Source organism: Haemorhous mexicanus, chromosome 2, assembly GCF_027477595.1.
Source record: "Haemorhous mexicanus isolate bHaeMex1 chromosome 2, bHaeMex1.pri, whole genome shotgun sequence".
In the NCBI taxonomy this organism is placed as follows: domain Eukaryota; kingdom Metazoa; phylum Chordata; class Aves; order Passeriformes; family Fringillidae; genus Haemorhous; species Haemorhous mexicanus.
The window spans coordinates 40,515,791-40,532,746 of NC_082342.1; positions in this window are offsets into that span (position 1 = coordinate 40,515,791).

Here is a 16,956-nt window from a genome sequence, read left to right on the forward strand (position 1 = left end):
TCATATCTTCCCCTCCAAGTTGTGTCTGCCTCCTTGATTTTTCCCCTGCTTTTGCCACAGCTGTCAGGTTAGTTCTGGCCTCTTTCGGTCCTTTGCACTGTACATCATTGCCACACAGACCACTTTCTCCTCGTCACTAAATTTCCCAATTTTTTTTTTTTTCTCCTTCAATTTCATTTTCTTTGATGGTCTCTCCATTTCAGAGTGCTCCTTAGTCCTTCTTATTTGTTTTGCCCTTCAGCGTGTTCAATTTTTGCAAGCCTAGGGGTATGTGGTGCGTGTCCCTGCACTGGAATGAATGCCAGGCGTTTTGATGGCTTTGAATTTGGCCGAGATTTTTTTTTTTTTCCATAACTTTAGGTATCCACGCTATGTCCTTCATATCTTCCCCTCCAACTTGTGTCTGCCTCCTTGATTTTTTTCCCCAGCTTTTGCAACAGCTGTCAGGTTAGTTTCGGCCTATTTTGATCCTTTGTGCTGCGTCTCATTTCCACCCAGACCACTTTCTTGCAGTCATTACATCTCCCCGTTTTCTGGGTTTTTGGGGGTTTTTTTCAATTGCATTTCTTTCCATCATATCTTCTTTCCAGAGTGTTTGTGAGCCTTTCTTTTCAGGGTCGCAAGATTTCGTTTCCCGTCCCGAAAGGAAATGAAATTTCCTTTCGGGACGGGAAACGAAATCTTGCGATTTCAATGGGAACCAAAGGGGCAAGCTTTGGTGCAAGTCCCTGCCCTTGATGGTATGCCATGCCTTTTGATGGCTTTGACTTTGGCTGAGATTTTTTTTTTTTTTTTCATTTTTTTAAGTATCCACGCCATGTCCTTCATATCTTCCCCTCCAAGTTGTGTCTGCCTCCTTGATTTTTCCCCTGCTTTTGCCACAGCTGTCAGGTTAGTTCTGGCCTCTTTCGGTCCTTTGCACTGTACATCATTGCCACACAGACCACTTTCTCCTAGTCACTAAATTTCCCAATTTTTTTTTTTCTCCTCCAATTTCATTTCCTTTGATGGTATCTCCATTTCAGAGTGCTCCTTAGTCCTTCTTATTTGTTTTGGCCTTCAGCGGGGATCAATTTTTGCAAGCCTAGGGGTATGTGGTGCGTGTCCCTGCCCTTGATGGTATGCCATGCCTTTTGATGGCTTTGACTTTGTCTGAGATTTTTTTTTTTTTTTCATTTAAAGTATCCACGCTATGTCCTTCATATCTTCCCCTCCAAGTTGTGCCTGCCTCCTTGATTTTTCCCCTGCTTTTGCCACAGCTGTCAGGTTAGTTCTGGCCTCTTTCGGTCCTTTGCAATGTATACATCATTGCCACACAGACCACTTTCTCCTAGTCACTAAATTTCCCAATTTTTTTTTTTTCTCCTTCAATTTCATTTCCTTTGATGGTCTCTCCATTTCAGAGTGCTCCTTAGATTTTCTTATTTGTTTTGCCCTTCAGCGTGGTTCAATTTTTGCAAGCCTAGGGGTGTGTGGTGCGTGTCCCTGCATTGGAATGAATGCCATGCCTTTTGATGGCTTTGAATTTGGCCAAGATTATTTTTTTTTTCCATAACTTTAGGTATCCACTCTATGTCCTTCATATCTTCCCCTCCAAGTTGTGTCTGCCTCCTTGATTATTTTCCCCAGCTTTTGCAACAGCTGTCAGGTTAGTTTCGGCCTATTTTGATCCTTTGTGCTGCGTCTCATTTCCACCCAGACCACTTTCTTGCAGTCATTACATCTCCCCGTTTTCTGGGTTTTTGGGGGTTTTTTTCAATTGCATTTCTTTCCATCATTTCTTCTTTCCAGAGTGTTTGTGAGCCTTTCTTTTCATGGGTCGCAAGATTTCGTTTCCCGTCCCGAAAGGAAATTTCATTTCCTTTCGGGACGGGAAACGAAATCTTGCGATTTCAATGGGAACCAAGGGGGCAAGCTTTGGTGCAAGTCCCTGCCCTTGATGGTATGCCAGGCCTTTTGATGGCTTTGACTTTGGCTGAGATTTTTTTTTTTTTTTTTTCATTTCTTTAAGTATCCACGCCATGTCTTTCATATCTTCCCCTCCAAGTTGTGCCTGCCTCCTTGATTTTTCCCCTGCTTTTGCCACAGCTGTCAGGTTAGTTCTGGCCTCTTTCGGTCCTTTGCACTGTACATCATTGCCACCCAGACCACTTTCTCATAGTCACTAAATTTCCCAGTTTTTTTTTTTTTCTCCTTCAATTTCATTTCCTTTGATGGTATCTCCATTTCAGAGTGCTCCTTAGTCCTTCTTATTTGTTTTGGCCTTCAGCGGGGATCAATTTTTGCAAGCCTAGGGGTATGTGGTGCGTGTCCCTGCCTTTGATGGTATGCCAGGCGTTTTGATGGCTTTGAATTTGGCCGAGATTTTTTTTTTTTTTCTTTAAGTATCCACGCTATGTCCTTCATATCTTCCCCTCCAAGTTGTGTCTGCCTCCTTGATTTTTCCCCTGCTTTTGCCACAGCTGTCAGGTTAGTTCTGGCCTCTTTCGGTCCTTTGCACTGTACATCATTGCCACACAGACCACTTTCTCCTAGTCACTAAATTTCCCAATTTTTTTTTTTTTCTCCTTCAATTTCATTTCCTTTGATGGTATCTCCATTTCAGAGTGCTCCTTAGTCCTTCTTTTTTGTTTTGCCCTTCAGCGTGGTTCAATTTTTGCAAGCCTAGGGGTATGTGGTGCGTGTCCCTGCACTGGACGCCATGCCATGCCTTTTGATGGCTTTGAATTTGGCCGAGATTTTTTTTTTTTTCATTTAAAGTATCCACGCTATGTCCTTCATATCTTCCCCTCCAAGTTGTGTCTGCCTCCTTGATTTTTTTCCCTGCTTTTGCAACAGCTGTCAGGTTAGTTTTGGCCTATTTTGATCCTTTGTGCTGCGTCTCATTTCCGCCCAGACCACTTTCTTGCAGTCATTACATCTCCCCGTTTTCTGGGTTTTTGGGGGTTTTTTTCAATTGCATTTCTTTCCATCATATCTTCTTTCCAGAGTGTTTGTGAGCCTTTCTTTTCAGGGTCGCAAGATTTCGTTTCCCGTCCCGAAAGGAAATTTCATTTCCTTTCGGGACGGGAAACGAAATCTTGCGATTTCAATGGGAACCAAGGGGGCAAGCTTTGGTGCAAGTCCCTGCCCTTGATGGTATGCCATGCCTTTTGATGGCTTTGACTTTGGCTGAGATTTTTTTTTTTTTTTTCCATTTTTTTAAGTATCCACGCCATGTCCCTCATATCTTCCCCTCCAAGTTGTGCCTGCCTCCTTGATTTTTCCCCTGCTTTTACCACAGCTGTCAGGTTAGTTCTTGCCTCTTTCGGTCCTTTGCACTGTACATCATTGCCACACAGACCACTTTCTCATAGTCACCAAATTTCCCAGTTTTTTTTTTTTTTCTCCTTCAATTTCATTTCCTTTGATGGTATCTCCATTTCAGAGTGCTCCTTAGTCCTTCCTATTTGTTTTGGCCTTCAGCGGGGATGAATTTTTGCAAGCCTAGGTGTATGTGGTGCGTGTCCCTGCACTGGAATGAATGCCATGCCTTTTGATGGCTTTGAATTTGGCCGAGATTTTTTTTTTTTTTCTTTAAGTATCCACGCTATGTCCTTCATATCTTCCCCTCCAAGTTGTGTCTGCCTCCTTGATTTTTTTCCCTGCTTTTGCAACAGCTGTCAGGTTAGTTCTGGCCTCTTTCGGTCCTTTGCACTGTACATCATTGCCACCCAGACCACTTTCTCCTAGTCACTAAATTTCCCAATTTTTTTTTTTTTCTCCTTCAATTTCATTTCCTTTGATGGTATCTCCATTTCAGAGTGCTCCTTAGTCCTTCTTATTTGTTTTGCCCTTCAACGTGGTTCAATTTTTGCAAGCCTAGGGGTATGTGGTGCGTGTCCCTGCACTGGAATGAATGCCATGCCTTTTGATGGCTTTGAATTTGGCCGAGATTTTTTTTTTTTTTTCATTTAAAGTATCCACGCTATGTCCTTCATATCTTCCCCTCCAAGTTGTGTCTGCCTCCTTGATTTTTCCCCTGCTTTTGCCACAGCTGTCAGGTTAGTTCTGGCCTCTTTCGGTCCTTTGCACTGTACATCATTGCCACACAGATCACTTTCTCCTAGTCACTTAATTTCCCAATTTTTTTTTTTTTCTCCTTCAATTTCATTTCCTTTGATGGTCTCTCCATTTCAGAGTGCTCCTTAGTCCTTCTTATTTGTTTTGCCCTTCAGCGTGGTTCAATTTTTGCAAGCCTAGGGGTATGTGGTGCGTGTCCCTACACTGGAATGAATGCAGGCGTTTTGATGGCTTTGAATTTGGCCGAGATTTTTTTTTTTTTTCTTTAAGTATCCACGCTATGTCCTTCATATCTTCCCCTCCAAGTTGTGTCTGCCTCCTTGATTTTTTTCCCTGCTTTTGCTACAGCTGTCATGTTAGTTCTGGCCTCTTTCGGTCCTTTGCACTGTACATCATTGCCACCCAGACCACTTTCTCCTAGTCACTAAATTTCCCAATTTTTTTTTTTTTCTCCTTCAATTTCATTTCCTTTGATGGTATCTCCATTTCAGAGTGCTCCTTAGTCCTTCTTATTTGTTTTGCCCTTCAACGTGGTTCAATTTTTGCAAGCCTAGGGGTATGTGGTGCGTGTCCCTGCACTGGAATGAATGCCATGCCTTTTGATGGCTTTGAATTTGGCCGAGATTTTTTTTTTTTTTCATTTAAAGTATCCACGCTATGTCCTTCATATCTTCCCCTCCAAGTTGTGTCTGCCTCCTTGATTTTTCCCCTGCTTTTGCCACAGCTGTCAGGTTAGTTCTGGCCTCTTTCGGTCCTTTGCACTGTACATAATTGCCACACAGATCACTTTCTCCTAGTCACTTAATTTCCCAATTTTTTTTTTTTTCTCCTTCAATTTCATTTCCTTTGATGGTCTCTCCATTTCAGAGTGCTCCTTAGTCCTTCTTATTTGTTTTGCCCTTCAGCGTGGTTCAATTTTTGCAAGCCTAGGGGTATGTGGCGCGTGTCCCTGCCCTTGATGGTATGCCAGGCGTTTTGATGGCTTTGACTTTGTCTGAGATTTTTTTTTTTTTTTCATTTAAAGTATCCACGCTATGTCCTTCATATCTTCCCCTCCAAGTTGTGCCTGCCTCCTTGATTTTTCCCCTGCTTTTGCCACAGCTGTCCGGTTAGTTCTGGCCTCTTTCGGTCCTTTGCAATGTATACATCATTGCCACACAGACCACTTTCTCCTAGTCACTAAATTTCCCAATTTTTTTTTTTTCTCCTTCAATTTCATTTCCTTTGATGGTCTCTCCATTTCAGAGTGCTCCTTAGATTTTCTTATTTGTTTTGCCCTTCAGCGTGGTTCAATTTTTGCAAGCCTAGGGGTGTGTGGTGCGTGTCCCTGCACTGGAATGAATGCCATGCCTTTTGATGGCTTTGAATTTGGCCAAGATTATTTTTTTTTTCCATAACTTTAGGTATCCACTCTATGTCCTTCATATCTTCCCCTCCAAGTTGTGTCTGCCTCCTTGATTATTTTCCCCAGCTTTTGCAACAGCTGTCAGGTTAGTTTCGGCCTATTTTGATCCTTTGTGCTGCGTCTCATTTCCACCGAGACCACTTTCTTGCAGTCATTACATCTCCCCGTTTTCTGGGTTTTTGGGGGTTTTTTTCAATTGCATTTCTTTCCATCATATCTTCTTTCCAGAGTGTTTGTGAGCCTTTCTTTTCATGGGTCGCAAGATTTCGTTTCCCGTCCCGAAAGGAAATGAAATTTCCTTTCGGGACGGGAAACGAAATCTTGCGATTTCAATGGGAACCAAGGGGGCAAGCTTTGGTGCAAGTCCCTGCCCTTGATGGTATGCCAGGCCTTTTGATGGCTTTGACTTTGGCTGAGATTTTTTTTTTTTTTTTTTTCATTTCTTTAAGTATCCACGCCATGTCTTTCATATCTTCCCCTCCAAGTTGTGCCTGCCTCCTTGATTTTTCCCCTGCTTTTGCCACAGCTGTCAGGTTAGTTCTGGCCTCTTTCGGTCCTTTGCACTGTACATCATTGCCACCCAGACCACTTTCTCATAGTCACTAAATTTCCCAGTTTTTTTTTTTTTCTCCTTCAATTTCATTTCCTTTGATGGTATCTCCATTTCAGAGTGCTCCTTAGTCCTTCTTATTTGTTTTGGCCTTCAGCGGGGATCAATTTTTGCAAGCCTAGGGGTATGTGGTGCGTGTCCCTGCCTTTGATGGTATGCCAGGCGTTTTGATGGCTTTGAATTTGGCCGAGATTTTTTTTTTTTTTCTTTAAGTATCCACGCTATGTCCTTCATATCTTCCCCTCCAAGTTGTGTCTGCCTCCTTGATTTTTCCCCTGCTTTTGCAACAGCTGTCAGGTTAGTTCTGGCCTCTTTCGGTCCTTTGCACTGTACATCATTGCCACACAGACCACTTTCTCCTAGTCACTAAATTTCCCAATTTTTTTTTTTTTCTCCTTCAATTTCATTTCCTTTGATGGTATCTCCATTTCAGAGTGCTCCTTAGTCCTTCTTTTTTGTTTTGCCCTTCAGCGTGGTTCAATTTTTGCAAGCCTAGGGGTATGTGGTGCGTGTCCCTGCACTGGACGCCATGCCATGCCTTTTGATGGCTTTGAATTTGGCCGAGATTTTTTTTTTTTTCATTTAAAGTATCCACGCTATGTCCTTCATATCTTCCCCTCCAAGTTGTGTCTGCCTCCTTGATTTTTTTCCCTGCTTTTGCAACAGCTGTCAGGTTAGTTTTGGCCTATTTTGATCCTTTGTGCTGCGTCTCATTTCCGCCCAGACCACTTTCTTGCAGTCATTACATCTCCCCGTTTTCTGGGTTTTTGGGGGTTTTTTTCAATTGCATTTCTTTCCATCATATCTTCTTTCCAGAGTGTTTGTGAGCCTTTCTTTTCAGGGTCGCAAGATTTCGTTTCCCGTCCCGAAAGGAAATTTCATTTCCTTTCGGGACGGGAAACGAAATCTTGCGATTTCAATGGGAACCAAGGGGGCAAGCTTTGGTGCAAGTCCCTGCCCTTGATGGTATGCCAGGCCTTTTGATGGCTTTGACTTTGGCTGAGATTTTTTTTTTTTTTTTTTTCATTTCTTTAAGTATCCACGCCATGTCTTTCATATCTTCCCCTCCAAGTTGTGCCTGCCTCCTTGATTTTTCCCCTGCTTTTGCCACAGCTGTCAGGTTAGTTCTGGCCTCTTTCGGTCCTTTGCACTGTACATCATTGCCACCCAGACCACTTTCTCATAGTCACTAAATTTCCCAGTTTTTTTTTTTTTCTCCTTCAATTTCATTTCCTTTGATGGTATCTCCATTTCAGAGTGCTCCTTAGTCCTTCTTATTTGTTTTGGCCTTCAGCGGGGATCAATTTTTGCAAGCCTAGGGGTATGTGGTGCGTGTCCCTGCCTTTGATGGTATGCCAGGCGTTTTGATGGCTTTGAATTTGGCCGAGATTTTTTTTTTTTTTCTTTAAGTATCCACGCTATGTCCTTCATATCTTCCCCTCCAAGTTGTGTCTGCCTCCTTGATTTTTCCCCTGCTTTTGCAACAGCTGTCAGGTTAGTTCTGGCCTCTTTCGGTCCTTTGCACTGTACATCATTGCCACACAGACCACTTTCTCCTAGTCACTAAATTTCCCAATTTTTTTTTTTTTCTCCTTCAATTTCATTTCCTTTGATGGTATCTCCATTTCAGAGTGCTCCTTAGTCCTTCTTTTTTGTTTTGCCCTTCAGCGTGGTTCAATTTTTGCAAGCCTAGGGGTATGTGGTGCGTGTCCCTGCACTGGACGCCATGCCATGCCTTTTGATGGCTTTGAATTTGGCCGAGATTTTTTTTTTTTTCATTTAAAGTATCCACGCTATGTCCTTCATATCTTCCCCTCCAAGTTGTGTCTGCCTCCTTGATTTTTTTCCCTGCTTTTGCAACAGCTGTCAGGTTAGTTTTGGCCTATTTTGATCCTTTGTGCTGCGTCTCATTTCCGCCCAGACCACTTTCTTGCAGTCATTACATCTCCCCGTTTTCTGGGTTTTTGGGGGTTTTTTTCAATTGCATTTCTTTCCATCATATCTTCTTTCCAGAGTGTTTGTGAGCCTTTCTTTTCAGGGTCGCAAGATTTCGTTTCCCGTCCCGAAAGGAAATTTCATTTCCTTTCGGGACGGGAAACGAAATCTTGCGATTTCAATGGGAACCAAGGGGGCAAGCTTTGGTGCAAGTCCCTGCCCTTGATGGTATGCCATGCCTTTTGATGGCTTTGACTTTGGCTGAGATTTTTTTTTTTTTTTTCCATTTTTTTAAGTATCCACGCCATGTCCCTCATATCTTCCCCTCCAAGTTGTGCCTGCCTCCTTGATTTTTCCCCTGCTTTTACCACAGCTGTCAGGTTAGTTCTTGCCTCTTTCGGTCCTTTGCACTGTACATCATTGCCACACAGACCACTTTCTCATAGTCACCAAATTTCCCAGTTTTTTTTTTTTTCTCCTTCAATTTCATTTCCTTTGATGGTATCTCCATTTCAGAGTGCTCCTTAGTCCTTCCTATTTGTTTTGGCCTTCAGCGGGGATGAATTTTTGCAAGCCTAGGTGTATGTGGTGCGTGTCCCTGCACTGGAATGAATGCCATGCCTTTTGATGGCTTTGAATTTGGCCGAGATTTTTTTTTTTTTTCTTTAAGTATCCACGCTATGTCCTTCATATCTTCCCCTCCAAGTTGTGTCTGCCTCCTTGATTTTTTTCCCTGCTTTTGCAACAGCTGTCAGGTTAGTTCTGGCCTCTTTCGGTCCTTTGCACTGTACATCATTGCCACCCAGACCACTTTCTCCTAGTCACTAAATTTCCCAATTTTTTTTTTTTTCTCCTTCAATTTCATTTCCTTTGATGGTATCTCCATTTCAGAGTGCTCCTTAGTCCTTCTTATTTGTTTTGCCCTTCAACGTGGTTCAATTTTTGCAAGCCTAGGGGTATGTGGTGCGTGTCCCTGCACTGGAATGAATGCCATGCCTTTTGATGGCTTTGAATTTGGCCGAGATTTTTTTTTTTTTTTCATTTAAAGTATCCACGCTATGTCCTTCATATCTTCCCCTCCAAGTTGTGTCTGCCTCCTTGATTTTTCCCCTGCTTTTGCCACAGCTGTCAGGTGAGTTCTGGCCTCTTTCGGTCCTTTGCACTGTACATCATTGCCACACAGACCACTTTCTCCTAGTCACTTAATTTCCCAATTTTTTTTTTTTTCTCCTTCAATTTCATTTCCTTTGATGGTCTCTCCATTTCAGAGTGCTCCTTAGTCCTTCTTATTTGTTTTGCCCTTCAACGTGGTTCAATTTTTGCAAGCCTAGGGGTATGTGGTGCGTGTCCCTGCACTGGAATGAATGCCAGGCGTTTTGATGGCTTTGAATTTGGCCGAGATTTTTTTTTTTTTTCTTTAAGTATCCACGCTATGTCCTTCATATCTTCCCCTCCAAGTTGTGTCTGCCTCCTTGATTTTTTTCCCTGCTTTTGCTACAGCTGTCATGTTAGTTCTGGCCTCTTTCGGTCCTTTGCACTGTACATCATTGCCACCCAGACCACTTTCTCCTAGTCACTAAATTTCCCAATTTTTTTTTTTTTCTCCTTCAATTTCATTTCCTTTGATGGTATCTCCATTTCAGAGTGCTCCTTAGTCCTTCTTATTTGTTTTGCCCTTCAACGTGGTTCAATTTTTGCAAGCCTAGGGGTATGTGGTGCGTGTCCCTGCACTGGAATGAATGCCATGCCTTTTGATGGCTTTGAATTTGGCCGAGATTTTTTTTTTTTTTTCATTTAAAGTATCCACGCTATGTCCTTCATATCTTCCCCTCCAAGTTGTGTCTGCCTCCTTGATTTTTCCCCTGCTTTTGCCACAGCTGTCAGGTTAGTTCTTGCCTCTTTCGGTCCTTTGCACTGTACATAATTGCCACACAGATCACTTTCTCCTAGTCACTTAATTTCCCAATTTTTTTTTTTTCTCCTTCAATTTCATTTCCTTTGATGGTCTCTCCATTTCAGAGTGCTCCTTAGTCCTTCTTATTTGTTTTGCCCTTCAGCGTGGTTCAATTTTTGCAAGCCTAGGGGTATGTGGCGCGTGTCCCTGCCCTTGATGGTATGCCAGGCGTTTTGATGGCTTTGAATTTTGCCGAGATTTTTTTTTTTTTTCTTTAAGTATCCACGCTATGTCCTTCATATCTTCCCCTCCAAGTTGTGTCTGCCTCCTTGATTTTTCCCCTGTTTTTGCAACAGCTGTCAGGTTAGTTTTGGCCTATTTTGATCCTTTGTGCTGCGTCTCATTTCCGCCCAGACCACTTTCTTGCAGTCATTACATCTCCCCGTTTTCTGGGTTTTTGGGGGTTTTTTTCAATTGCATTTCTTTCCATCATATCTTCTTTCCAGAGTGTTTGTGAGCCTTTCTTTTCAGGGTCGCAAGATTTCGTTTCCCGTCCCGAAAGGAAATTTCATTTCCTTTCGGGACGGGAAACGAAATCTTGCGATTTCAATGGGAACCAAGGGGGCAAGCTTTGGTGCAAGTCCCTGCCCTTGATGGTATGCCATGCCTTTTGATGGCTTTGACTTTGGCTGAGATTTTTTTTTTTTTTTTCCATTTTTTTAAGTATCCACGCCATGTCCCTCATATCTTCCCCTCCAAGTTGTGTCTGCCTCCTTGATTTTTCCCCTGCTTTTACCACAGCTGTCAGGTTAGTTCTTGCCTCTTTCGGTCCTTTGCACTGTACATCATTGCCACACAGACCACTTTCTCATAGTCACCAAATTTCCCAGTTTTTTTTTTTTTCTCCTTCAATTTCATTTCCTTTGATGGTATCTCCATTTCAGAGTGCTCCTTAGTCCTTCTTATTTGTTTTGGCCTTCAGCGGGGATGAATTTTTGCAAGCCTAGGTGTATGTGGTGCGTGTCCCTGCACTGGAATGAATGCCATGCCTTTTGATGGCTTTGAATTTGGCCGAGATTTTTTTTTTTTTTCTTTAAGTATCCACGCTATGTCCTTCATATCTTCCCCTCCAAGTTGTGTCTGCCTCCTTGATTTTTTTCCCTGCTTTTGCAACAGCTGTCAGGTTAGTTCTGGCCTCTTTCGGTCCTTTGCACTGTACATCATTGCCACCCAGACCACTTTCTCCTAGTCACTAAATTTCCCAATTTTTTTTTTTTTCTCCTTCAATTTCATTTCCTTTGATGGTATCTCCATTTCAGAGTGCTCCTTAGTCCTTCTTATTTGTTTTGCCCTTCAACGTGGTTCAATTTTTGCAAGCCTAGGGGTATGTGGTGCGTGTCCCTGCACTGGAATGAATGCCATGCCTTTTGATGGCTTTGAATTTGGCCGAGATTTTTTTTTTTTTTTCATTTAAAGTATCCACGCTATGTCCTTCATATCTTCCCCTCCAAGTTGTGTCTGCCTCCTTGATTTTTCCCCTGCTTTTGCCACAGCTGTCAGGTTAGTTCTGGCCTCTTTCGGTCCTTTGCACTGTACATCATTGCCACCCAGACCACTTTCTCCTAGTCACTAAATTTCCCAATTTTTTTTTTTTTCTCCTTCAATTTCATTTCCTTTGATGGTATCTCCATTTCAGAGTGCTCCTTAGTCCTTCTTATTTGTTTTGCCCTTCAACGTGGTTCAATTTTTGCAAGCCTAGGGGTATGTGGTGCGTGTCCCTGCACTGGAATGAATGCCATGCCTTTTGATGGCTTTGAATTTGGCCGAGATTTTTTTTTTTTTTCATTTAAAGTATCCACGCTATGTCCTTCATATCTTCCCCTCCAAGTTGTGTCTGCCTCCTTGATTTTTCCCCTGCTTTTGCCACAGCTGTCAGGTTAGTTCTGGCCTCTTTCGGTCCTTTGCACTGTACATAATTGCCACACAGATCACTTTCTCCTAGTCACTTAATTTCCCAATTTTTTTTTTTTTCTCCTTCAATTTCATTTCCTTTGATGGTCTCTCCATTTCAGAGTGCTCCTTAGTCCTTCTTATTTGTTTTGCCCTTCAGCGTGGTTCAATTTTTGCAAGCCTAGGGGTATGTGGCGCGTGTCCCTGCCCTTGATGGTATGCCAGGCGTTTTGATGGCTTTGAATTTGGCCGAGATTTTTTTTTTTTTTTCTTTAAGTATCCACGCTATGTCCTTCATATCTTCCCCTCCAAGTTGTGTCTGCCTCCTTGATTTTTCCCCTGTTTTTGCCACAGCTGTCAGGTTAGTTCTGGCCTCTTTCGGTCCTTTGCACTGTACATCATTGCCACACAGACCACTTTCTCCTAGTCACTAAATTTCCCAATTTTTTTTTTTTTCTCCTTCAATTTCATTTCCTTTGATGGTCTCTCCATTTCAGAGTGCTCCTTAGTCCTTCTTATTTGTTTTGCCCTTCAGCGTGGTTCAATTTTTGCAAGCCTAGGGGTATGTGGCGCGTGTCCCTGCCCTTGATGGTATGCCAGGCGTTTTGATGGCTTTGAATTTGGCCGAGATTTTTTTTTTTTTTTCTTTAAGTATCCACGCTATGTCCTTCATATCTTCCCCTCCAAGTTGTGTCTGCCTCCTTGATTTTTCCCCTGTTTTTGCCACAGCTGTCAGGTTAGTTCTGGCCTCTTTCGGTCCTTTGCACTGTACATCATTGCCACACAGACCACTTTCTCCTAGTCACTAAATTTCCCAATTTTTTTTTTTTTCTCCTTCAATTTCATTTCCTTTGATGGTCTCTCCATTTCAGAGTGCTCCTTAGTCCTTCTTATTTGTTTTGCCCTTCAGCGTGGTTCAATTTTTGCAAGCCTAGGGGTATGTGGTGCGTGTCCCTGCACTGGAATGAATGCCATGCCTTTTGATGGCTTTGAATTTGGCCGAGATTTTTTTTTTTTTCCATAACTTTAGGTATCCACTCTATGTCCTTCATATCTTCCCCTCCAAGTTGTGTCTGCCTCCTTGATTTTTTTCCCCAGCTTTTGCAACAGCTGTCAGGTTAGTTTCGGCCTATTTTGATCCTTTGTGCTGCGTCTCATTTCCACCCAGACCACTTTCTTGCAGTCATTACATCTCCCCGTTTTCTGGGTTTTTGGGGGTTTTTTTCAATTGCATTTCTTTCCATCATATCTTCTTTCCAGAGTGTTTGTGAGCCTTTCTTTTCAGGGTCGCAAGATTTCGTTTCCCGTCCCGAAAGGAAATTTCATTTCCTTTCGGGACGGGAAACGAAATCTTGCGATTTCAATGGGAACCAAGGGGGCAAGCTTTGGTGCAAGTCCCTGCCCTTGATGGTATGCCAGGCCTTTTGATGGCTTTGACTTTGGCTGAGATTTTTTTTTTTTTTTTTTCATTTCTTTAAGTATCCACGCCATGTCTTTCATATCTTCCCCTCCAAGTTGTGCCTGCCTCCTTGATTTTTCCCCTGCTTTTGCCACAGCTGTCAGGTTAGTTCTGGCCTCTTTCGGTCCTTTGCACTGTACATCATTGCCACCCAGACCACTTTCTCATAGTCACTAAATTTCCCAGTTTTTTTTTTTTTCTCCTTCAATTTCATTTCCTTTGATGGTATCTCCATTTCAGAGTGCTCCTTAGTCCTTCTTATTTGTTTTGCCCTTCAACGTGGTTCAATTTTTGCAAGCCTAGGGGTATGTGGTGCGTGTCCCTGCACTGGAATGAATGCCATGCCTTTTGATGGCTTTGAATTTGGCCGAGATTTTTTTTTTTTTTTCATTTAAAGTATCCACGCTATGTCCTTCATATCTTCCCCTCCAAGTTGTGTCTGCCTCCTTGATTTTTCCCCTGCTTTTGCCACAGCTGTCAGGTGAGTTCTGGCCTCTTTCGGTCCTTTGCACTGTACATCATTGCCACACAGATCACTTTCTCCTAGTCACTTAATTTCCCAATTTTTTTTTTTTTCTCCTTCAATTTCATTTCCTTTGATGGTCTCTCCATTTCAGAGTGCTCCTTAGTCCTTCTTATTTGTTTTGCCCTTCAACGTGGTTCAATTTTTGCAAGCCTAGGGGTATGTGGTGCGTGTCCCTGCACTGGAATGAATGCCAGGCGTTTTGATGGCTTTGAATTTGGCCGAGATTTTTTTTTTTTTTCTTTAAGTATCCACGCTATGTCCTTCATATCTTCCCCTCCAAGTTGTGTCTGCCTCCTTGATTTTTTTCCCTGCTTTTGCTACAGCTGTCATGTTAGTTCTGGCCTCTTTCGGTCCTTTGCACTGTACATCATTGCCACCCAGACCACTTTCTCCTAGTCACTAAATTTCCCAATTTTTTTTTTTTTCTCCTTCAATTTCATTTCCTTTGATGGTATCTCCATTTCAGAGTGCTCCTTAGTCCTTCTTATTTGTTTTGCCCTTCAACGTGGTTCAATTTTTGCAAGCCTAGGGGTATGTGGTGCGTGTCCCTGCACTGGAATGAATGCCATGCCTTTTGATGGCTTTGAATTTGGCCGAGATTTTTTTTTTTTTTTCATTTAAAGTATCCACGCTATGTCCTTCATATCTTCCCCTCCAAGTTGTGTCTGCCTCCTTGATTTTTCCCCTGCTTTTGCCACAGCTGTCAGGTTAGTTCTTGCCTCTTTCGGTCCTTTGCACTGTACATAATTGCCACACAGATCACTTTCTCCTAGTCACTTAATTTCCCAATTTTTTTTTTTTCTCCTTCAATTTCATTTCCTTTGATGGTCTCTCCATTTCAGAGTGCTCCTTAGTCCTTCTTATTTGTTTTGCCCTTCAGCGTGGTTCAATTTTTGCAAGCCTAGGGGTATGTGGCGCGTGTCCCTGCCCTTGATGGTATGCCAGGCGTTTTGATGGCTTTGAATTTTGCCGAGATTTTTTTTTTTTTTCTTTAAGTATCCACGCTATGTCCTTCATATCTTCCCCTCCAAGTTGTGTCTGCCTCCTTGATTTTTCCCCTGTTTTTGCAACAGCTGTCAGGTTAGTTTTGGCCTATTTTGATCCTTTGTGCTGCGTCTCATTTCCGCCCAGACCACTTTCTTGCAGTCATTACATCTCCCCGTTTTCTGGGTTTTTGGGGGTTTTTTTCAATTGCATTTCTTTCCATCATATCTTCTTTCCAGAGTGTTTGTGAGCCTTTCTTTTCAGGGTCGCAAGATTTCGTTTCCCGTCCCGAAAGGAAATTTCATTTCCTTTCGGGACGGGAAACGAAATCTTGCGATTTCAATGGGAACCAAGGGGGCAAGCTTTGGTGCAAGTCCCTGCCCTTGATGGTATGCCATGCCTTTTGATGGCTTTGACTTTGGCTGAGATTTTTTTTTTTTTTTTCCATTTTTTTAAGTATCCACGCCATGTCCCTCATATCTTCCCCTCCAAGTTGTGTCTGCCTCCTTGATTTTTCCCCTGCTTTTACCACAGCTGTCAGGTTAGTTCTTGCCTCTTTCGGTCCTTTGCACTGTACATCATTGCCACACAGACCACTTTCTCATAGTCACCAAATTTCCCAGTTTTTTTTTTTTTCTCCTTCAATTTCATTTCCTTTGATGGTATCTCCATTTCAGAGTGCTCCTTAGTCCTTCTTATTTGTTTTGGCCTTCAGCGGGGATGAATTTTTGCAAGCCTAGGTGTATGTGGTGCGTGTCCCTGCACTGGAATGAATGCCATGCCTTTTGATGGCTTTGAATTTGGCCGAGATTTTTTTTTTTTTTCTTTAAGTATCCACGCTATGTCCTTCATATCTTCCCCTCCAAGTTGTGTCTGCCTCCTTGATTTTTTTCCCTGCTTTTGCAACAGCTGTCAGGTTAGTTCTGGCCTCTTTCGGTCCTTTGCACTGTACATCATTGCCACCCAGACCACTTTCTCCTAGTCACTAAATTTCCCAATTTTTTTTTTTTTCTCCTTCAATTTCATTTCCTTTGATGGTATCTCCATTTCAGAGTGCTCCTTAGTCCTTCTTATTTGTTTTGCCCTTCAACGTGGTTCAATTTTTGCAAGCCTAGGGGTATGTGGTGCGTGTCCCTGCACTGGAATGAATGCCATGCCTTTTGATGGCTTTGAATTTGGCCGAGATTTTTTTTTTTTTTTCATTTAAAGTATCCACGCTATGTCCTTCATATCTTCCCCTCCAAGTTGTGTCTGCCTCCTTGATTTTTCCCCTGCTTTTGCCACAGCTGTCAGGTTAGTTCTGGCCTCTTTCGGTCCTTTGCACTGTACATCATTGCCACCCAGACCACTTTCTCCTAGTCACTAAATTTCCCAATTTTTTTTTTTTTCTCCTTCAATTTCATTTCCTTTGATGGTATCTCCATTTCAGAGTGCTCCTTAGTCCTTCTTATTTGTTTTGCCCTTCAACGTGGTTCAATTTTTGCAAGCCTAGGGGTATGTGGTGCGTGTCCCTGCACTGGAATGAATGCCATGCCTTTTGATGGCTTTGAATTTGGCCGAGATTTTTTTTTTTTTTCATTTAAAGTATCCACGCTATGTCCTTCATATCTTCCCCTCCAAGTTGTGTCTGCCTCCTTGATTTTTCCCCTGCTTTTGCCACAGCTGTCAGGTTAGTTCTGGCCTCTTTCGGTCCTTTGCACTGTACATAATTGCCACACAGATCACTTTCTCCTAGTCACTTAATTTCCCAATTTTTTTTTTTTTCTCCTTCAATTTCATTTCCTTTGATGGTCTCTCCATTTCAGAGTGCTCCTTAGTCCTTCTTATTTGTTTTGCCCTTCAGCGTGGTTCAATTTTTGCAAGCCTAGGGGTATGTGGCGCGTGTCCCTGCCCTTGATGGTATGCCAGGCGTTTTGATGGCTTTGAATTTGGCCGAGATTTTTTTTTTTTTTTCTTTAAGTATCCACGCTATGTCCTTCATATCTTCCCCTCCAAGTTGTGTCTGCCTCCTTGATTTTTCCCCTGTTTTTGCCACAGCTGTCAGGTTAGTTCTGGCCTCTTTCGGTCCTTTGCACTGTACATCATTGCCACACAGACCACTTTCTCCTAGTCACTAAATTTCCCAATTTTT